Source organism: Lipotes vexillifer, unplaced genomic scaffold (genome assembly GCF_000442215.2).
Source record: "Lipotes vexillifer unplaced genomic scaffold, Lipotes_vexillifer_v1.1 scaffold1051, whole genome shotgun sequence".
NCBI classification, from domain to species: domain Eukaryota; kingdom Metazoa; phylum Chordata; class Mammalia; order Artiodactyla; family Lipotidae; genus Lipotes; species Lipotes vexillifer.
This window is the reverse complement of record NW_006785088.1, coordinates 59759-83637: the sequence shown is the minus strand read 5'-3', so window position 1 is coordinate 83637 and position 23879 is coordinate 59759.

The following is a 23879-nucleotide window of genomic DNA, read 5'->3' as shown; positions in this document are numbered from 1 at the left end:
ATATACCCCTTAACTATCTAGAGCCAGTATCCTGCTTTTTTCCATCCTGAATCTCCTCAGGGTGCACAGTCAGGGGTGGCTGCAGGGGCTATGGCTTGAGGGCTGCAACATCCTTTGTTTACTGATATGGCTAGTGACTCTCTTTCTCCACTGTGCCTCCTCTTGGTCATAAATTTAAACAATGTTTGGGAGGGATTTCATGACCAATTTTGTCCCACGGTGAAAAGAAGACTCAATCCTAGATCAGGCAAAGATTCTGTTGATAGGTCACTAAATGTGTTAATTTTTGGATGAGGCCCTGTTGACAATCTAAAATTCTCTGGATCACCTGTCATACTAGTATATTATGATCCAGGAAATGTTTTCCCTTGTTGCTTCTTCCCATATCTAGAGTTGCACTAATTATTCTATGTAGAGTTATATATATATGATCAACTGCTTCAAGATTTTAGCCATCATCAATTTTGTCAGAGGCCTGGTTACACATTGGTTAATGCAAGAGACAGTCTTATAAAATAGGATAAGTAATAATATAGCTAGTAACATTAGTAAGGTCATGGTACAGCAGAGAGAGACACAAAGCATAAATAACTTGAAAACAAAGAGAACAAATTACAACAATCACTAATATAAATAGGTGTAATCTGGTTGCAATAAGCCATTAAGTCCACAGCGGAGCCAGCTAGAGAAGCCAAATTCTGGAAGGATCAGACAGAGAGAAAAAGATAAATATTTCATCTTTGTTTACAAAGGTACACTTTATCAACTTGTTGTAGGTCATAGCATAAGAGGAAAGGTTTTTCTGGAAAACAAAAATTTTTTAATATATATACTGGCTTTTAAAGTCATAAAGTCATATTTATCAGTTCATTCAGTCCAATGAAATTAATTCTTGTTAATCTGAATGTGGTCATCAGGCTTTTCATTAGAGTTCTGTACTTTCTTACCCAATTCAGTGGTATGATCTAAAAGTTATCAGAAACTTAATTTGCCAAAAAGTCCTTTTTATGAATCTTCTTGAAGACCTGCATTTCATAAAAACATCAGAATGAAACAATGATTATCTATATATGACAAGACTTAGAATTGTATGGTTAAAAATCTGATTAGGGGGCTTCCCTGGTGGCGCAGTGCTTGAGAGTCCGCCTGCCGATGCAGGAGACGCGGGTTCGTGCCCCGTTTCGGGAGGATCCCGCGTGCCGCGGAGCGGCTGGGCCCGTGAGCCGTGGCCGCTGAGCCTGCGCGTCCGGAGCCTGTGCTCCGCAAATGGGAGAGGCCACAACAGTGAGAGGCCCGCATAACGCAAGGGAAAAAAAAAAAAAATCTGATTACAATGCCACTGATGGGGGGTGGGGAGGTGGTGGTGGGATGAACTGGGAGATTGGGATTGACATATATACACTAATATGTATAAAATAGATAACTAATAAGAACCTGCTGTATAAAAAATAAGTTAAATTTCAAAAAAATGTTATTGACAAGAAACTTTATTTCTGTGACATACATTTTAAGAATACCTGGAATTATGAGTGACATTTATACCAGGGCATACCAGATTTTTAGGAATTCCACATAAACTTTGGAATATATATTAATGAAATTTACCCATACAATATAACCTAAGAAATTTACCCATACAATATAACCTAAGATTTATCTTCAATCACTTGACAATGCTTCTCAAGTAATTTTACATACCAAATAAGCCTAATCTCCTCTCTGAGATCTCTAGGGATTTCTTTGAAACACCCCAGAGTTAGCTGCAGGTCAAAAGAACTTTAGAATGTGACATTTGGGAAGTTTGTCAAAAATATCAAAAAAACTTCAAAACACTTAGTCAAATAGGATCATAGGTCACTGTGAAACACTTATTCACTTAACCAAAGTGACAAAAGATTTCAAAAACAGATATTGATCACTTAAAGGCAAAGAAACACACAATCTATTGTCACCAAGCAGTATTTCAAGAATACTTTCTTCTCTTAACAGAGAGAAGAACCACATCCAGTCCTGCACCAGCCTACTTTTAATTTTTAAAAAATCCATTTACCTAGTTAAATTTAATTTATATAATTCAAGCCTGACCATATACAAAATTCTTTTACAGGTTTCACTTTTTACAAACCTTCCACAACATTCTGTATTCATATTAGTTTGTCCCTTATTTTCCCATCCAGAAGTAAACAGCTCTAGGATAAAATCATTCTTTCCACTTAACAAAATGTATTTCCATAAAGCTTCCCCTTATCTTTAGTAGTCTTAATTACATATTAAAATTTTAATCTTTCTTAATTTAATTTTTATTTTATAATAGAGCATAAATAAATTTTTATTTTATATTAGAGTATAGTTGATATACAATGTTGTGTTCATTTCAGGAGTATGGCAAAATGATTCAGTTATACATATATCGATTCTTTTTCAGATTCTTTTCCCAAAGAGATTGTTACAGAATATTTAATAGAGTTCCCTGTGTTATACAGTAGGTCCTAGTTGATTATTTTATATATAGTAGTGTGTATATGTTAATTCCAAACTCCTAATTTATCCTTCCCCCCACCTTTCCCCTTTGGTAACCATAAGTTTGTTTTCTGTGTCTGTGAGTCTGTGTCTGTTTTGTAAATAAGTTCATTTGTATCATTTTTTATATTCCACATATGAGTGATATCATATGTTACTTGTCTTTCTCTGTCTCACTTACTTCAGTTAGTATGATAATCTCTAGGCCCATCATGTTGCTGCAAATGGCAAATGGCATTATTCCGTTCTTTTTATGGCTGAGTAATATTCCATTGCATATACATACCACATCTTCTTTACCAATTCTTCTGTCAGTGGACACTTAGGTTGCTTGCATGTCTTGGCTATTGTAAATAGTGCTGCAGTGAACATTGGGGTGCATGTATTTCTTTGAATTATGGTTTTCTCCAGATATATGCCCAGGAGTGGGATTGCTGGTTCATATGGTGGCTCTACTTTGAGTTTTTAAAGGAACCTCCATACTGTTCTCCATAGTGGTTGTACCAATGTACATTCCTACTAGTAGGAGGGTTCCCTTTTCTCGACACCCTCTCGAGCATTTATTGTTTGCAGATTTTTTGATGATGGCCATTCTGACCAGTGTGAGGTGATACCTCATTGTAGTTTGGATTTGCATTTCTCTAATAATTAGCAATGTTGAGCATCTTTTCATGTGGCCATCTGTATGTCTTCTTTAAGGAAATGTCTATTTAGATCTTCTGCCCACTTTTTATTGGGTTGTTTGTTTTTTTGACATTGAGCTGCTTGAGCTGTTTGTATATTTTGTAGATTAATCCTTTGTCGGTCACTTTGTTTGCAAATATTTTCTCCCATTCTGTGGCTTGTCTTTTCATTTTGTTTATGGTTTCCTTTGCTGGGCAAAAAAAGCTTTTAAGTTTTAGGTGGGTCCAGAAAGATTGCTGTGATTTATATCAGAGTGTTCTGCCTATGTTTTCCTCTAAGAGTTTTATAGTATCTGGCCTTACATTTAGGTCGTTAATCCATTTTGAGTTTATTTTTGTGTGTGGTGTCAGAGAATGTTCTAGTTTCATCCTGTACATGTAGCTGTCCACTTTTCCCAGCACCACTTATTGAAGAGAGTGTTTTCTCCATTGTATATTCTTGCCTCCTTTGTCATAGATTAATTGACAATATAAATGTGGGTTCATTTCTGGGCTCTCTTCTGTTCCATTGATCTATGTGTCTGTTTTTGTGTCAGTACCATACAGTTTAGTGTAGCTTTGTAGAGTAGTCTGAAATCAGGGAGTCTGATTCCTTCAGCTCCATTTTCCTTTCTCAGGATTGCTTTGGCTATTCAGTGTTTTTGTGTTTCCATACAAATTAAAAAATTGTTTTCTTTCCATACAAATTAAAAATTTTTTTTGTTCTAGTTTTTTGTTCTAGTTCTGTGAAAAATGCCATTGGTAATTAAATAGGGATTGCATTGCATCTGTATTTTTTCCTTGGATAGCATAGTCATTTTGACAATATTGATTTTTTCAATCCAAGGACATGGTATATCTTTCCATTTCTTTCATCAGCGTTTTATAGTTCTCAGGGTACAGGTCTTTTTCCTGCTTAGGTAGGTTTATTCCTAGGTATTTTATCCTTTTTGATGCTATGGTAAATGGGATTGTTTCCTTAATTAACTTCTCCTTGTGATCTTTTGTTGTTAGTGTATAAAAATGCAAGAGATTTCTCTGCATTAATTTTGTGTCCTGCCACTTTACCAAATTCACTGTTGAGCTCCAGTAGCTTTCTGGTAGCATCTTTAGGATTCTCTATGTATAGTACCATGTCATCTGCAAACAGTGACCATTTTATTTTTTCTTTTCCAATTTGGATTCCTTTTATTTCTCTGATTGCTGTGGCTAGGAATTCCAAAACAATGTTGAATAAGAGTGGTGAGAGTGGACATCCTTGTCTTGTTCCTGATCTTAGAGGAAATGCTTTCAGCTTTTCACCATTGAGTATGATGTTTGTTAGCTGGGGGTTTGTCATATATGACCTGTATTATGTTGAGGTAGGTTCCCTCTATGCCCATGTTCTAGAGAGTTTTCATCATAAATTGGTGATGAATTTTCTGCATCTATTGAAATAATGATATGGTTTTTATTCTTCTTCAGTATGTTAATGTGGTATATCATACTTATTGATTTGCAGATATTGAAAAATCTTGCATCCCTGGGATTAATCCCACTTGATCATGGTGTCTGACCCTTTAATGTATGTATTGTTAGCCTTAAGTATAGATTAGAATTTTAACCCTTAAAAACCTTAATCTCTAGTGAAAACTGACAAACAGCCAGTAATTGTTAACTGTTTGTCATACCAGCATTGTCAAACCAATGCTGGTTTGTCATACCAGCGTTGATTAGAATATGCCATAACCTCTAGAAACATACTATTGCCTGATAGCATAATTTCTTTCCTTAATGTAGTACAAGACATGTGTCTAATAAACCCAACATCTTTAGTTTCTTTCTTGTAAGGAGACAAAAGTAGGTAATGTTAAACCTATTTAGCAATTAATGTCCAATATTTTATCTTATTTGAAATGCCCTGGATATTTAATGAATTCCCATCATTTAACTTAGCAAAATTCAAGTTAATGAAAAATCTGGAGAAACTATTCTAGATAGAACTATTCTAGATAGATGTACCCAAAACATAATTTTTCCTAGAGTTCACCTAAAAACTCATGTTATTTACCTTTATAACTTATGAAAATCATACCAAGTTAATTCTTTTTTCTTGCTGACAAGCTCTCCAACAGAAATAACATGAACTTATTTATCTTCAGTAAACCTAGGTACAATAAAAGTAAGACATGTCTCTATTGATTAAACCAACAAGCTTAAGCTAGCTTTAATACCAGATATTAATTTAATATTGAATATTTTCTAGATCACATGAGCTTGAAATTCATGCTGGTCAGTTTAATTTTTAGAAATATTTAATTTGCAAGTGTTATTTTTTAATTTTGATATTATCTGGAGGTATAATGTTTTAACTTGATTAATTGTTCTGTTACTGGTCCAGTATCTCAGTGCAATTTTTTTCCAGCCTTTTATATATATACACAGGGTAAATAGAGTGGACTTGTTTGGGGCCCTTTAATGTTGGGGAACAGTAGGAGGTCCTTGGGCCCCTCCAAACTTAGGTAGTGTTGTATCAAAACCTTTTGTTTTATTTATCCCATTTCTTAGTAACCATCTATAGATGTCTTTAATTTAGGGGATGAGCCCTTTAAATTTCTACCTCGTTGGGAAAAATTCTCTAGACTTAATTTTTTTTATTTCCCTATTTAACCTAATTAACATTAATTATCCTTATCTTTTTATTAGCATCTGTAAGACCCACTGAGGGGAAGCAGAGACCACAAATAAAGCTTCCCAAACCATTTGGTTGTTTGTTTTAAACTAAAGGAGTTCCTAGGTTAACCATTATATATATATTTTTTTTTTTCCATCTTTTTTTTTCCCCCATACACACCAATAAAACAGCTGTTTATAATGAGAGCTCTCTAAAACTTTACCAATTTAGAAGTTGCTCCAATTTAAAGGATCCATCATCTGGCCATTAATGAGCTATACCTTAATCATGACTCAAACCAATAATGTGCAAGAGGCATGCCCACAAGAGAGTACAAAGGATGCCTCCTAAACAGGATCCAGAAAGTTTACTCCAAAAAATGGTCTAAGAAAGTTAAGGCCTCCATTGTACAGGATGACTCAATCAATGTTAAGATGGCAAAAAGCCCCTGAGAGTTGGCGCAGTTAGACAAAAGATTGCTCAGAATCCCACTGTAATAGATTGACTGCCAAATGTACACCATATGTGTACACCATATGTCTCTTCAGAATGGCAGAGACCAAGTTCTCAAAACCCATACATACACACAGATACACATACAACACCTAGGAAGATCAGGTAGAACATTTATATCTCAAAGGGACAGGGAGAGAAATGCAAGTTCCTCCTAGAATATCTTTTGTTTCTTTAAGGGCAGAATTCTGAAAAGATGTTTTATCAAGCCAGCTGTCTCTAACTTAACTGCGTACACAATAAAAGAGCCCCATCTTACTCATTTTCGGGGTGAGAGTTCCTTTAATTCCCAATTAAGTGCATGTAAATCTTGCACATACATAAACCTGGCTGGGGATTAGTTGGAGCTGGCAATCTGCCATTCCCTTCTTTTGTTTTGAAAGCTTTGTTCCTCATTCTGAGGTTGGTTTGTTGAGATAAAATCACTGGTGATGAGGAGGGGAAGATGGCGGAAGAGTAAGACGTGGAGATCACCTTCCTCCCCACAGATACATCAGAAATACATCTACATGAGGAACAACTCCTACAGAACACCTACTGAACGCTGGCAGAAGACCTCAGACATCCCAAAAGGCAAGAAACTCCCCACATACCTGGGTAGGGCAAAAGAAGAAAGAATAAACAAAGACAAAAGCATAGGGACGGGACCTGCACCAGTGGGAAGGAGCTGTGACGGAGGAAAGGTTTGCACACACTAGGAAGTCCCTTCGCGGGCGGAGAATAAGGGCGGCGGAGCGGGGAGCTTCAGAGCCAAGGAGGAGAGCGCAGCACCAGGGGTGCGGAGGGCAAAGCGGAGAGATTCCCGCACAGAGGATCGGGGCCGACCAGTCCAAGAGGCTTGTCTGCTCACCCGCCGGGTCAGGCGCGGCTGCGCCCTGAGGCTCAGGCTTTGGTCAGAGCGCAGGGAGAGGACTGGGGTTGGCGGCGTGAACAAAGCCTGAAGGGGTTAGTGCACCACGGCTAGCCGGGAGGGAGTCTGGGAAAAGGTCTGGAGCTGCCGAAGAGGCAGGAGACTTTTTCTTGCCTCTTTGTTTCCTGGTGCGCGAGGAGAGGGGATTAAGGGCGCTGCTTAAAGGAGCTCCAGAGACGGGCACGAGCCGCGGCTATCAGTGCCGACCCCAGAGACGGGCAGGAGGCGCTTAAGGCTGCTGCTGCCACCTCCAAGAAGCCTGTGTGCGAGCACAGGTCACTATCTACACCTCCTTTCCGGGGAGCCTGTGCAGCCCACCACTGCCGGGTTCCCGGGATCGAGGGATAACTTCCCTGCGAGAACGCACGGTGGGCCTCAGTCTGGTACGACATCATGCCGGCCTCTGCCGCCGCAGGCCCGCACTCCGTACCCCTCCATCCCCCCGGCCTGAGTGAGCCAGAGCCCCTGAATCAGCGGCTCCTTTAACCCCGTCCTGTCTGAGGGAAAAACAGATGCCCTCCAGCGACCGACACGCAGAGGCGGGGCCAAATACAAAGCTGAGCCCCTGGGAGCTGTGAGAACAAAGAATAGAAAGGGAAATCTCTCCCAGCAGCCTCAGAAGCAGCGGATTAAAGCTCCACAGTCAACTTGATGTACCCTGCATCTGTGGAATACATGAATAGACAAGGAATCATCCCAAATTAAGGAGGTGGACTTTGAGAGCAAGATTTATGATTTTTTCCCCTTTTCCTCTTTTTGTGAATGTGTATGTGTATGCTTCTGTCTGAGATTTTGTCTGTATAGCTTTGCTTCCACCATTTGTCCTAGGGTTCTATCTGTCCTTTAATTTTTACCTCTTTCTTTTCTTTCCTTCCTTTCTTTCTTTCTTTCTTTTTACTTCTACTAATTCTTTCTCTCTACTTCTTCTCCCTTTTATTCTGAGCCGTGTGGATGAAAAGGCTCTTGGTGCTGCAGCCAGGAGTCAGTGCTGTGCCCCTGAGGTGGGAGAGCCAACTTCAGGACACTGGTCAAAAAGAGACCTCGCAGCTCCACGTAAGCTCCACGTAATATCAAACAGTGAAAATCTCCCGGAGATCTCCATCTCAACACCACCACCCAGCTTCACTCAACGACCAGCAAGCTACAGTGCTGGACACCCTATGGCAAACAACTAGCAAGACAGGAACACAACCCCACCCATTAGCAGAGAGGCAGCCTAAAATCATAATAAGGCCACAGCCCCCCCAAAACACACCACCAGACATGGACCTGCCCACCAGAAAGACAAGATCCAGCCTCATCCACCAGAACACAGGCACTAGTCCCCTCCACCAGGAAGCCTACACCACCCACTGAACCAACCTTAGCCACTGGGGACAGACACCAAAAACAAAGGGAACTACGAACCTGCAGCCTGCAAAAAGGAATCCCCCAAAACAGTAACATAAGCAAAATGAGAAGACAGAAAAACAAACACACCGCAGATGAAGGAGCAAGATAAAACCCCACCAGACCTAACAAATGAAGAGGAAATAGGCAGTCTACCTGAAAAACAATTCAGAATAATAATAATAAAGATAATCCAAAATCTTGGAAATAGAGGTAATGCAAGAAACATTTAACAAGGACCTAGAAGAACTAAAGATGAAACAAGCAACGATGAACTACACAATAAGTGAAATTAAAAATACCCTAGATGGGATGAATAGCAAAATAACTGAGGCAGAAGAACGGATAAGTGACCTGGAAGATAAAACAGTGGAAATAACTACTGCAGAGCAGAATAAAGAAAAAAGAATGAAAAGAAGTGAGGACAGTCTCAGAGACCTCTGGAACAGCATTAAATGAATTATAGGGGTTCCAGAAGAAGAAGAGAAAAAGAAGGGGACTGAGAAAATATTTGAAGAGATTAGAGTTGAAAACTTCCCTAATATGGGAAAGGAAATAGTTAATCAAGTCCAGGAAGCACAGAGAGTCCCATACAGGATAAATCCAAGGAGAAATATGCCAAGACACATATTAATCAAACTGTCAAAAATTAAATATAAAGAAAACATATTAAAAGCAGCAAGGGAAAAACAACAAATAACACACAAGGGAATCCCCATAAGGTTAACAGCTGATCTTTCAGCAGAAACTCTGCAAGCCAGAAGGGACTGGCAGGACATATTTAAAGTGATGAAGGAGAAAAACCTGCAACCAAGATTACTCTACCCAGCAAGGATCTCATTCAGATTTGATGGAGAAATTAAAACCTTTACAGACAAGCAAAAGCTGAGAGAGTTCAGCACCACCAAACCAGCTTTACAACAAATGCTAAAGGATCTTCTCTAGGCAAGATACACAAGAGAAGGAAAACACCTATAATAACAAACCCAAACAATTTAGAAAATGGGAACAGGAACATACATATTGATAATTACCTTAACTGTAAATGGATTAAATGCTCCCACCAAAAGACACAAACTGGCTGAATGGATACAAAAACAAGACCCACATATATGCTGTCTAGAAGAGACAGGATTAAATGCTCCCACCAAAAGACACAAACTGGCTGAATGGATACAAAAACAAGACCCACATATGTGCTGTCTAGAAGAGACACACTTCAGACCTAGAGACACATACAGACTGAAAGTGAGGGGATGGAAAAAGATATTCCATGCAAATGGAAACCAAAAGAAAGCTGGAGTAGCAATTCTCATAAAAGACAAAATAGACTTTAAAATAAAGCCTATTACAAGAGACTAAGAAGGACACTACATAATGATCAAGGATCGATCCAAGAAGAAGATATAACAATTGTAAATATTTATGCACCCAACATAGGAGCACCTCAATACATAAGGCAAATACTAAGAGACATAAAAGGGGAAATCGACAGTAACACATTCATAGTAGGGGACTTTAACACCCCACTTTCACCAATAGATCATCCAAAATGAAAACATATAAGGAAACACAAGCTTTAAATGACACATTAAACAAGACGTACTTAATTGATAGTTATAGGACATTCCATCCAAAAACAACAGAATGCAAATTTTTCTCAAGGGCTCATGGAACATTCTCCAGGATAGATAATATCTTGGGTCACAAATCAAGTCTTGGTAAATTTAAGAAAATTGAAATTGTATCAAGTATCTTTTCTGACCACAATGCTATGAGACTAGATATCAATTACAGAAAAAGATCTGTGAAAGATACTAACACATGGAGGCTAAACAATACACTACTTAATAACGAAGTGATCAATGAAGAAATCAAAGAGGAAATCAAAAAATACCTAGAAACAAATGAAAATGGAGACGCAATGACCCAAAACCTATGGGATGCAGCAAAAGCATTTCTAAGAGGAAAGTTTATAGCAATACAATCCTACCTTAAGAAACAGGAAACATCTCGAATAAACAACCTAACCTTACACCTAAAGCAATTATAGAAAGAAGAACAAAAACACCCCAAAGTTAGCAGAAGGAAAGAAATCATAAACATCAGGTCCGAAATAAATGAAAAAGAAATGAAGGAAATGATAGCAAAGATCAATAAAACTAAAAGCTGATTCTTTGAGAAGATAAACAAAATTGATAAACCATTAGCCAGACTCATCAAGAAAAAAAGGGAGAAGACTCAAATAAATAGAGTTAGAAGTGAAAAAGAAGTAACAACTGACACTGCAGAAATACAAAAGATCATGAGAGATTACTACAAGCAATTCTATGCCAATAAAATGGACAACCTGGAAGAAATGGACAAATTCTTAGAAATGCACAACGTGCCAAGACTGAATCAGGAAGAAATAGAAAATGTGAACAGACCAATCACAAGCACTGAAATTGAACCTGTGCTTAAAAATCTTCCAACAAACAAAAGCTGAGGACCAGATGGCTTCACAGGCGAATTCTATCAAACATTTAGAGAAGAGCTAACACCTATCCTTCTCAAACTCTTGCAAAATATAGCAGAGGGAGGAACACTCCCAAACTCATTCTACGAGTCCACCATGACCTTGATACCAAAACCAGACAAGGATGCCACAAAGAAAGAAAACTACAGGCCAATATCACTGATGAACATAGATGCAAAAATCCTCAACAAAATACTAGCAAACAGAATCCAACAGCACATTAAAAGGATCATACACCATGATCAAGTGGGGTTTGTTCCAGGAATGCAAGGATTCTTCAATATACGCAAATCAATGTGATACACCATATTAACAAATTGAAAGAGATAAATGATATGGTCATCTCAATAGATGTAGAGAAAGCTTTCCACAAAATTCAACACCAATATTTGATAAAAACCCTGCAGAAAGTAGGCATAGAGGGAACTTTCCTCAACATAATAAAGGCCATATATGACAAACCCACAGCCAACATCGTTCTCAATGATGAAAAACTGCAAGCATTTCCACTGAGATCAGGAAAAGACAAGGTTGCCCACTCTCACCACTCTTATTCAACATAGTTTTGGAAGTTTTAGCCACAGCAATCAGATAAGAAAAGGAAATAAAAGGAATCCAAATCTGAAAAGAAATAAAGCTGTCACTGTTTGCAGATGACATGATACTGTATATAGAGAATCCTAAAGATGCTACCAGAAAAGTACTAGAGCTAATCAATGAATTTCATAAAGTAGCAGGATACAAAATTAATGCACAGAAATCTCTGGCATTCCTATACACTAATGATGAAAAAGCTGAAAGTGAAATCAAGAAAACACTCCCATTTACCATTGCAACAAAAAGAATAAAATTTCTAGGAATAAACCTACCTACGGAGACAAAAGACCTGTAATGCAAAAAATTATAAGACACTGATGAAAGAAATTAAAGTTGATACAAATAGATGGAGAGATATACCATGTTCTTGAATTGGAAGAATCAACGTTGTGAAAATGAGTCTACTACCCAAAGCAATCTACAGATTCAATGCAATCCCTATGAAACTACCACTGGCATTTTTCAGAGAACTAGAACATAAAATTTCACAATTTGTATGGAAACACAAAAGACCCTGAATAGCCAAAATATTCTTGAGAATGAAAAACGGAGCTGGAGGAATCAGGCTCCCTGACTTCAGACTATACTACAAAGCTATAGTAATCAAGACAGTATGGTACTGGCACAAAAACAGAAAGATAGATCAATGCAACAGGATTGAAAGCCCAGAGATAAACCCACGCACATATGGTCACCTTATCTTTGTTAAAGGAGGCAGGAATGTACAGTGGAGAAAGGACAGCCTCTTCAATAAGTGGTGCTGGGAAAACTGGACAGCTACATGTAAAGTATGAGATTAGAACACTCCCTAACACCATACACAAAAATAAGCTCAAAATGGATTAAAGACCTAAATGTAAGGCCAGAAACTATCAAACTTTTTGAGGAAAACATAGGCGGAACACTGTGACATAAATCACAGCAAGATCCTTTTTCACCCACCTCCTAGAGAAATGGAAATAAAACAAAAATAAACAAATGAATGACCTAATGAAACTTCAAGGCTTTTGCACAGCAAAGGAAACCATAAACAAGACCAAAAGACAGCCCTCAGAATGGGAGAAAATATTTGCAAATGAAGCAACTGACAAAGGATTAATCTCCAAAATTTACAAGCAGCTCATGCAGCTCAATAACAAAAAAACAAACAACCCAATCCAAAAATGGGCAGAAGACCTAAATAGACATTTCTCCAAAGAAAATATACAGACTGCCAACAAATACATGAAAGAATGCTCAACATCATTAATCATTAGAGAAATGCAAATCAAAACTACAATGAGATATATCACACCAGTCAGAATGGCCATCATCAAAAAATCTAGAAACAGTAAATGCTGGAGAGGGTGTGGAGAAAAGGGAACACTCTTGTACTGGTGGTGGGAATGTGAAGTGGTACTACCACTATGGAGAACAGTATGGAGGTTCCTTAAAAAACTACAAATAGAACTACCATATGACCCAGCAATCCCACTACTGGGCATATACCCTCAGAAAAGCATAATTCAAAAAGAGTCATGTACCAAAATGTTCATTGCAGCTCTATTTACAATAGCCAGGACATGGAAACAACCTAAGTTTTCATCATCGGCTGCATGGATAAAGAAGATGTGGCACATATATACAATGGAATATTACTGAGCCATAAAAAATGAAATTGAGCTATTTGTAATGAGGTTGATGGACCTAGAGTCTGTCATACAGAGTGAAGTAAGTCAGAAAGAGAAAGACAAATACTGTATGCTAACACATATATATGGAATTTAAGGGAAAAAAATGTCATGAAGAACCTAGGGGTAAGACAGGAATAAAGACACAGACCTACTAGAGAATGGATTTGAGGATATGGGGAGGGGGAAGGGTAAGCTGTGACAAAGCTGGAGAAAGGCGTGGACATATATACACTACCAAACGTAAAATAGATAGCTCATGGGAAGCAGCCGCATAGCACAGGGAGATCAGCTCGGTCCTTTGTGACCACCTAGAGGGGTGGGATAGGGAGGGAGGGAGATGCAAGAGGGAAGAGATATGGGAACATATGTGTATGTATAAGTGATTCACTTTGTTATAAAGCAGAAATGAACACACCATTGTAAAGCAGTTATACTCCAATAAAGATGTAAAAAAATAATAAAATAAAAATTTAAAAACCCTGCAAACAAAAGTCCAGGAGCAGATGGCTTCACTGGTGAATTCTACCAAACATTCAACAAAGAAGTTATATCATTACTTCTCAAATTCTTCCAAAAGATTGAAGAAGAGGGAACACTCCCCAAGTCATTCTTGAAGCCACTATTGCCAGATATCAAAACCAGACAACTACCAAAAAACAAAATTACAGGCCAATATCTCTGATGAATATAGATGTAAAAATCCTCAACAAAATATTAGCAAACCAAATCCAACAACACATAAAAAAGATCATACACTGTGATCAACTTGGATTCACTCCAGGGTCACAAGGATGTTTCAACATATGCATGATCAACTTGGATTCACTCCAGGGTCACAAGGATGTTTCAACATATGCAAATCAATCAATGTGCTATACAACAACAACAAAAGCCAAAAACCACATGATTATCTCAATAGATGCAGAAAAAGCTCTTGATAAAAATTAAACATCCATTCATGATAAAAACTCTTACCACAGTGGGCACAGAGGGAATATATCTCAACACAATAAAAGCCATTTATGACAAACCTAGAGCCAATAATACTCAACAGTAAAAAGTTGAAAGCCTTCCCACTAAATTCTGGAACAGGACACGGAGGCCCACTCTCATCACTTCTAACCAACGTAGTATGGAAGTCCTAGCCACAGAAATCAGAGAAGAAAAATGAAAGTTATCCAAATCAAATGGGAAGAGGTAAAATTGTCACTATATACCAATGACATGATACTCTATATAGAAAACCATAAAGACTCCACACAAAAGCTACTAGAACTGATAAATTCAGCAAGGTGGTAGGATGCAAGATTAATATAAACAGAGCTGTTGCATTTCTTTACACTAACAATGAAATATCAGAAAGAGAAAGCAAAAAAAAATTTTTTTTATTGCATAAAAAACAAACATAGGAATAAACCTGACCCAGGCGATGAAAGAATTCTATGCTGAGAATTATACAACATTGATAAAGGGAACTGAAGATGATTCAAAGAAGTGGAAAGAAATTCCTTGCTCTTGGATTAATTATAACTACAGGACTGTCAGACACAGTGCTCATGATGCTGATACCCAGGGATATAAGGCACATCATGAAGCTACGAGGTCAGGTAACAGTGCAGTCCTGACCCAGGTCTGTCTCATAGTGTTTCTGCTAGGTCCATGGACCCACAGAGGAGTCCATTTTCAAAGGTGTAATTGAATGGGCATAGTTTACAGTTGTCAGAGCCCTCACATTGGTTTCTTACTTTGTAAAGTAAGAGCTGTTTTACTTTATTGGCTTTTGTGAGAAAAAAAAAATGCATGGAACCTGGCAGTGACAATGAACTACAGCAAACTTAACTAAGAGGTACTCCAAATTGTAGCTGCTAGGGTGGATGTGGTACATTTATTAGAGTTTATTTACACACACTCAGGGACATGTATTCAGTTATTCATCTGATGAATGATTTCTTTTCTAAACTCAGTGAAAAGAAGGCTCAAACATAGTTTTCATTAACATTATTGAACAAATGTATACATTCATGAGCTGGTCACAGGGCTACATTAATTCTACAGTTCTCTATCACAATATAGTCCTAAGGGGACTGGAGTATCTGAGCAATCTTGAGAATGTGAGATTGTCCCGCTGTGTTATTGATATTGTGTTAATCAGAACAAGATTTCAGGAACTTACAAAGTCAAGTGATTGGTTGGAAATTCATTACTTGCCTAAAAAAAAAGAACAGTTAAATAAGGAACTACAAATTGCTCCTTTTTGTGCGTAGAATGAGAATTCGTTGCTCTTAACCTCCATAAAATACATGTTATCTAGAAAAATACAATAAGTTCTACTGCCAAACCAGAATTTCTCACCTACACTAATTCACAGATTAACCAATCTACTTTTCTGCCAAATAACTTTATCAGTTAGAAATCACTGTCAATGATGTTTAACTGGAGCATCCCAATTTCAAGAAACTGCTGTACTTGTCCTTGAATAGACAGTTGTATTTTTTTTCTTTTCTTTCCCAAAAAAAGAAATAATGAAGCCTTCCCCTAAAATCTGGGACAAGGATGCCCATTCTCACTTCTGTGTTCAACATAGTATTGGAAGTCCTAGCCACAGCAATCAATCAGACAAGAAAAAGAAAAAAAGAAAATGTATTCAGATTGGAAGGAAAGAGGTAAAATTGTCATTATATGCAGAGGATATGATACTATATATAGAAAATCCTAAAGACTCCACACAAAAACTACCAGAACTGATAAAACAAATTCAGTGAGATAGCACGATACAAGATTAACATACAGAAATCAGTACCATTTCTTTACAATAACAATGAAATATCAGAAAGGGAATGTAAAAAAACAATACCTTTTAAAGTCACACCCCCAAAAATACTTAGGAATAAACCTGACCAAGGTGGTGAAAGACTCATGCACTGAGAACTATGAAACATTAATAAAGGAAATGGAAGATGATTCAAAGAAATGGAAAGATATCCCAGGCTCTAGGATTTGAAGAATTAATATTGTCAAAATGGCCATACTACCCAAAGCAACCTACAGATTTAATGCAATCCTTATCAAATTACTCGTGACATTTTTCACAAAATTAGAACAAATAATTCCAAAATTCATATGGAACCATACGAGACCCAGAATCACTAGAGCAAGCCTGAGGAATAAAAACAAAGCAGGAGGCATAACCCTCCCAGACTTCAGACAATACTACAAGGCCACAGTAATCAAAACAGTGTGGTATTGGCACAAAAACAGACATATGGATCAGTGGAACAGAGAGCCCAGAAATAAACCCACACACCTATGGTTAATTAATCTTTGACAAAGGAGGCAAGAATATACAGTGGGAAAGAGTCTCTGCAGCAAGTGGTGTTGGGAAAGTTGGACGGCCACATGTAAATCAGTGAAGTTAGAACACACCCCCTCACCATACACAAAAATAAACTCGAAATGGCTTAAAGGCTTAAACATAAGACATGATAAGATAAAATTCCTAGACGAGAACACAGGCAAAAATTTCTCCAACATAAGATTCTCTGACATAAATTGTACCAATGTTTTCTTAGGTCAGTCACCTAAGGCAATAGAAATAAGAACAAAAATAAACAAATGGGACCTAATCATACTTACAAGCTTTTATATAGCAAAGGAAACCATCAACAAAGCAAAAAGTGAAAAGACAACCTACAGAAAGAAAGAAAAAAATTTGCAAACAATGTTATCAACAAGGGCTTAATTTCCAAAATATACAAACAGCTCATACAACTCAACAACAAAAACAACCCAGTTGAAAAATGGGCAGAATACCTAAATAGACATTTCTCACAAGAAGAAATACAGATGGCTAATAGGCACAAGAAAAAATGATCAACATCACCAATTATTAGAGAAATGCAAATCAGAACTACAATGAGGTATCACCTCATACCAGTCAGAATGGCCATCATTAAAAAGTCTACAAGTAACAAATGCTGGAGAGAGTGTGGAGAAAAGGGAACCTTCCAACACTGTTAGTGGAAATGTAAGTTTGTGCAGCCACTGTGGAAAACAGTATGGAGCTTTATCAGAAAACTAAAAATAGAATGACCATGTGATCCATCAATCCCACTCCTGGGCATATATCCAGACAAAACTATAATTCAAAAAGTTACATGCACCCCTATGTTCATAGCAATATTCACAATAGCCAAGACATGGAATCAACTTAAATGTCTATCAACAGATGAATGGATAAAGAAGATGTGGTACATATATACAATGGAATACTACTCAGCCATAAAAAAGAATGAAATTATGCCTTTTGCTGCAACATGGATGGACCTAGTCATTGTCATACTAAGTGAAGTAAGTCAGACAGAAAAAGATAAATATCATATGGTATCACTTATATGTGGAATCTAAAACATGACACATATGAACCTTTCTATGAAACAGAAACAGAATCAGGGACATAGAGAACAGACTGGTGTTTGCCAAGGGGGAGGAGGTTGGGGGATGGATGGAATAGGAGGGTGGGGGATGGATGGAATGTGAGGTTGGGATTAGCAGACGTAGGCTTTTATATATAGGATGGATAAACAACAAGGTCCTACTGTATAGCACAGAGAACTATATTCAACATCCTATGATAAATCATAATAGAAAAGGATATTAAAAAATGTATATATAACTGAATCACTTTGCTGTACAGCAGAAATAAACAACACTGTAAATCAACTATACTTCAGTTAAAAAATATTCAAACTGAAAAAAAAAATAATGAGAAAGAGAAACAAAATGTAAAATGTTTCAAGGAAGCAGGAACCGAAATCTCTTTTAACACTCCCACTCTTTTTTAACTTATGGATCATTTAAAATTCTTACGTGTGATGAGCTGGATCCCAAAGTATTCCAAACTTCTTTCTCTCACTCTTCACTTTCAAGCCCATAGCCCAACTTTCACAACCTAAATGGGAGATGGTAATAAAACCAGACTTACAAATGCAATCATTATCCAGGTGTATTTAAGATTATAGTATCATGGTGGCTGAAAGCTAACAAGTAGGTGATTTTGTGCTAATGCATCATTGGTTTTGGAATTAGCAATTTTTTTCCATTTCCCATCTAGTTATTTTCTATTGTTGTTTAATTATCTCTTAGTCATTCATTCACTTATATTATTCAAGAAATATTTGTCTAACACAGCAATTAACCCTGAACACAGAAGATTCCCAAAGGACTCACAATGTTGGCTTTTTAGAGAATATTTTGGAAACCAACCATACTGTTTTTAAAAAACCACAGAGTATAAATCTTCCCAGAGAAAAATGTGTCCATCTACTGAATGATGAAATGCGCATCTACTGATGCTGAAGGATTATCAGGGAGGACTGTCTAGCCAAGTGAATTACCTTGGTGAATTTACCAAGGTGCCGGTTACAGCTCTCGACTTTCACAGGCTGACAAAGACAATATCGTCAGTGCCCTAAACTTAACCTATCTCAAGAATCCTGACTCATGCTGACAGTGCTCAAGAAAGCCGGTACATTGGGCTTCCATGGTGGCGCAGTGGTTGGGAGTCCGCCTGCCAATGCAGGGGACACGGGTTCGTGCCCCGGTCCGGAAAGATCCCACATGCTGCGGAGCGGCTGGGGCGCCATGCCATGGCCGCTGAGCCTGTGCGTCCGGAGCCTGTGCTCCGCAACGGGAGAGGCCACAACAGTGAGAGGCCCACGTACCGCAAAAAAAAAAAAAAGCAGGTAAATGAACTGAAATATAAATGTATCCCATTGCAGGGAGAAGCTGAATTTTCAGGCAGATGGAGCTGTTTCACAGCTGACACATACTACGTGGGAAGCCTCGTAATGACATGGTGAGTTGATAAGCAGTGAACACACCCTTCTTCTGAATCAACACAAATATAGTTCTTGTTCCTCCATTTTCTAACGCTTTCATCACTGACCAAACTTTCTTCTTACTTTGTCTTTTATCCAGATATGATGATACCATCAATGAGGTTACACCCCAGTCCTAACTTGCCAGGAAATATTTGAGATGATACTGTGTATTTCACTAACTCTGAGAACTGTCTAATTCCTTTTGTTCCTAAGACTTTCTTCTCAGCTTATTATCTATCGAGTATCCCAATAATCACTATTTTAGAGACATTTAGGGGAAAAGAAGAAGGAATAAATATCATGAGCATCCACTTGAATTAAGATTGATTTAAATTGGCCTTAAAAGGCTCTGATTAATTAATTTAATGAATATAGTAAATGCCATGCCTCTTTTTCCTCTTAACTCTCTAAATCTGTAACTATAAAAAAGAAGAGTAACAACTTTAAAGATATTTTGTGTCTGGAAGTTGCCTTTGAGTTCTTATCACAGTGAATATCTTCTATTTATTCTTTTCCTGTTGCTGGTTCAGGAGAAAAATGTCAGCTATGGAAATCTTAAAAAAAAATTCCGCTCGCAGCAGGAAATTTGTTTACTTTAGCAGCAACATAACCTGATACTGCTTCAGGGGAGGTTCAGCACGGTGGAAAACCTAAGCGTATTTCAGACCTAAGCACAATCAATCCTTTTCTAAAAGCTGCATAAAGCCAACATCTTTACTTGGGTAAAAAATGATGTAAAATTTTCGGCTTCCAAAAAAATTCTAAACTGTTTATAGAAATTGAATGACTGTCAATACAGTGACTTCAAGAAGAAAATGATCAACTCGCTATTAATTTCTCCATTGCCTTTACTGTGTAAAGGTAAACGGGTTATTTGTGACAAAATAATTAACGTGCTTAAATTAGCCACAGAGGAATGAAGAGTATGTTGATTATGTTTTTAAATCAGAAGAGTTGGGTTCAAATGTCTGGTGAATGGCATTGATAGTTAAATTATCTGTATCTCAGTTTACTCATCTATAAAATAGGGGGGTAAATTGTGATAAGGTTAAAGACAATGCATAAGAATTAAATGAGGTAGCTTGGTGGCATGTAAGAATATTCAGCATGGTGCTTGCCTCATAGTAAACACCCACTAAAAGTTCATGTACTCACTCATATTTCTTCACAGATATTTATTAATTTTTTTCTACTTTCATGCTGTGATATTTAGAACTTGCCTGGATTTGGAACTTAGTGATAACTTCATAGCAACAGTGGTTTTGATGACTGTAGCAGGACATAGTAATAGCAGTAGAATTTAGCAAATTTTCTGATTAGCAATGCAGAGCATCTTAAACTAATATTACAAATGAGAATAGCCAGAAGCATAATAGTTGAATTTTTCCTTTTACTTTTTTAATAAAAGAAAAAATTCCTTTAGCAAATGATTGCTAATTATTGCTTAATATTACTTACATTTTAAGAAATGTATTATCTTTGGGGAGAAGAGGTAGAAGGAGATTATTATTAATGATTCTTTTTGCCTCAAATTGTGCTATATCACTCAATCCATTTATAATTTTTTATGATATTAATTATATTTTTCTATTCCTGGTTCTTATGCTTATGATAGTACTTACAAAAATTTCAATTTAGTCAACCTCACAGAATATAGTAATCATCATATACCTCATGTGCGTGTGTGTGTGTGTCTGTGTGCTCAGGTTCATGGTAGAATGCACCAAAATGCTTCATAATCAGAATTATACAATTTGGATTTCCTGGAACCTCATTTTTAAATAGGTATACATTGCTACTATAATAAATCTCACTCTATATATCAGTGAAATTTAATATCCAAATCAAAAAATAGATACTTATACTTGTTTTATATAGCCTACATAAGTGGAGTTTCCTTTTATCATATTTTTTTAAAACACTGCAAATGATTCTTACCCTTTCTGCCGGAAGGAAAGGAAAAAGCTTTAGATTTTGTATTCTTTATTTGTGAGACTATAAGCTAACTGTTGTCTCTTGCATTCTCTCCAACTCCTCCTGGAAATGGAGGCAGAAGGTATTGCCAGGTCACCTCTTTTTCACTTCTCCCCATATATAATAAATCAAGTCATGAAAAATTTGACCATTGAGTTGGTTTTTATAACAGAAAGGGAGCAACAAGGCTATGAATTATAATGAGAATATGACCAAGAACGGAATTTATTTTTGATAACAATTTTTAGTTTTATTTCCCATTAAATTTGGGTAAAGCAATTAGAGGTTTCATAATTTAAACGTATATTTCAACATATATTAAGTATCTCCATTATTAAAAATTCCTTAAAATCAACATTAAATTATTAAATTTCTAATACAAAACTCAAATAATTAGGTCTAATATTAATGGTGAGAGGGATATTATCTGGAAATGTATACTGGAGCCTATTTTCTTTTGACAAAAAGATGTTGGATTTAAAGTTTTTCCCTCTCTGCTCAACTTAAACTGCATATTGATAAGTTCTCCTCATCATATAGGAATGCTCTAGTCTTTTCCCATGTCTAAAAACTCTTTCCCAACACAATATTGAAGAAGAACAAAGTTGGAAGACTGACACTACCCAACTTCAAGATCTACTCCAAAGCTACAGTAATCAAAACAGAGTGTTGGTGAAAGAATAGACAAATACATCAGTGGGACAGAGTAGAGAACCCGGAAATAGACCCACATAAATACAGTCCACTCATCTTTGACAAAGGAGGAAAGGCAAGACAATGAGGAAAATAGAGTCCATTCAACAAGTGGTGCTGGAACAACTGGACATCTGCATGCACAAAAGAAAAAACGAATCTAGACACAGACGTTAAAGCCTTCACAAAGATTAACTCAAAATAGATCACAGACCTAAATGTAAAACGCAAAACTATAAATCTTCTAGAAAGTAACATAAGAAAAAATCTAGAAGAGCTTAGGTATGGTGATGACTTTATAGACACAATATCAAAGGCACAATTGTGAAAGAAATAATTGATAAGCTGTACTGTATTAAAATTAAAAACATGTTGCTCTGCAAAAGACAATGTCAAGAGAATAATAAGATAACACACATACTGGGGGAAAATATTTGCAAAAGACCTATTTGATAAAAGACTTATCCAAAATATATGAAGAATGCTTAAAACTTAGCAAGAAAACAAACAACCCAATATTTTTAAAAAAGGGTCAAAAACCTTAAGGATAACCCACCAAAGAAGATATACAGACGGCAAATCAGCATTTAAAAAGATGCTCCATGTCATATATCATTAGGGAATTGCAAATTAAAATAATTAGATACCATTGCACACCTATTAGAGTGGCCAAAATCCAAAACGCTGACACCAAATTCTGGTGAGGATGTAGAGCAATAGGAACTCTATTCATTGCTAGTGGTAATGGCAAAATGATACAGCCATTTTGGAAGATAGCTTCGTACTTTCTTACAAAACTAAACATACTCTTAGCATATGAACCAGCAATCATGCTCCTTGGTTTTTACCCAAAGGAGTTAAAAACTTATGTTTACACAAAAACCTGCACAGGGATGTTTATAGCGGCTTTATTCATAATTGCCAAAACTTGGAAGCAATCAAGATGTCCTTCAGTGGATGAGTGGATAAATAAACTGTAGTGTATCCAGACAATGGGATGTTATTAAGCACTAAAAAGAAATGAGCTAACAGGTCATGGAGGAACCTTACATGCATATTATTAAGTGAAAGAAGCCAATATGAATAGGCTATATACTACATGATTCTAACTACATAACATTCTGGAAAAGGCAAAACCATGGAGGCAGTAAAAAGATCAGTGGTTCCCAGGCATTAGTGGGGAGGGAGGAAGAATTTGCCAGGCATAGAGGATTTTTAGGGCAGTGAAATTATTCCATATGTAACTATAATGATGGATACACGTCATTATATGTTTGTCCAAACCCACTGAATATACAATACTTAGAGCCCTAATGTGAACTATGGACTTTGTGTAATAACAATGTGTCAGTGTAGGTTTACAGATTTTAACAAATGTAGTGCTCTGGTGTAGGATGTTGATAGTGGTGGGTGGGCAGGGTGGTGCACGTGGGGGGACAGGAAGTTTATAGGAACTCTATAGGAACTCTGTTCTTCCCACTCAGTTTTGCTGTAAAACTAAAACTACTATAAAATTAAGCTTAAATGTTTTTAAAAATCCATTTAACTGTACAAGCAAAGAGCTTTCACCTAAACTTAATTGGCAGTGATTGCTTTGTAATAATATATTAAAAGGCAAATGTACAGAGAAAGAGCAATAGAATTCTTACATGCTTCCTTCCGAACAATACATATTTTCGATTAAAATTATGTGCTCACAGACTAAGATCATTATTTGGTAATATCTATCTGTGTGAAAAGGCATTTTCAAAGATGAAACATGTAAAATTTCATTATAGATCAGCACTAACAGGTAGATATTGATTTTGATGAAAGGGAGTACTAACTGTGAATCCCAACTGAGCAAAATGTTATCATAAACCCCCCCCCCCGCCAAAAAAAGAATTTAACTCTTCTCA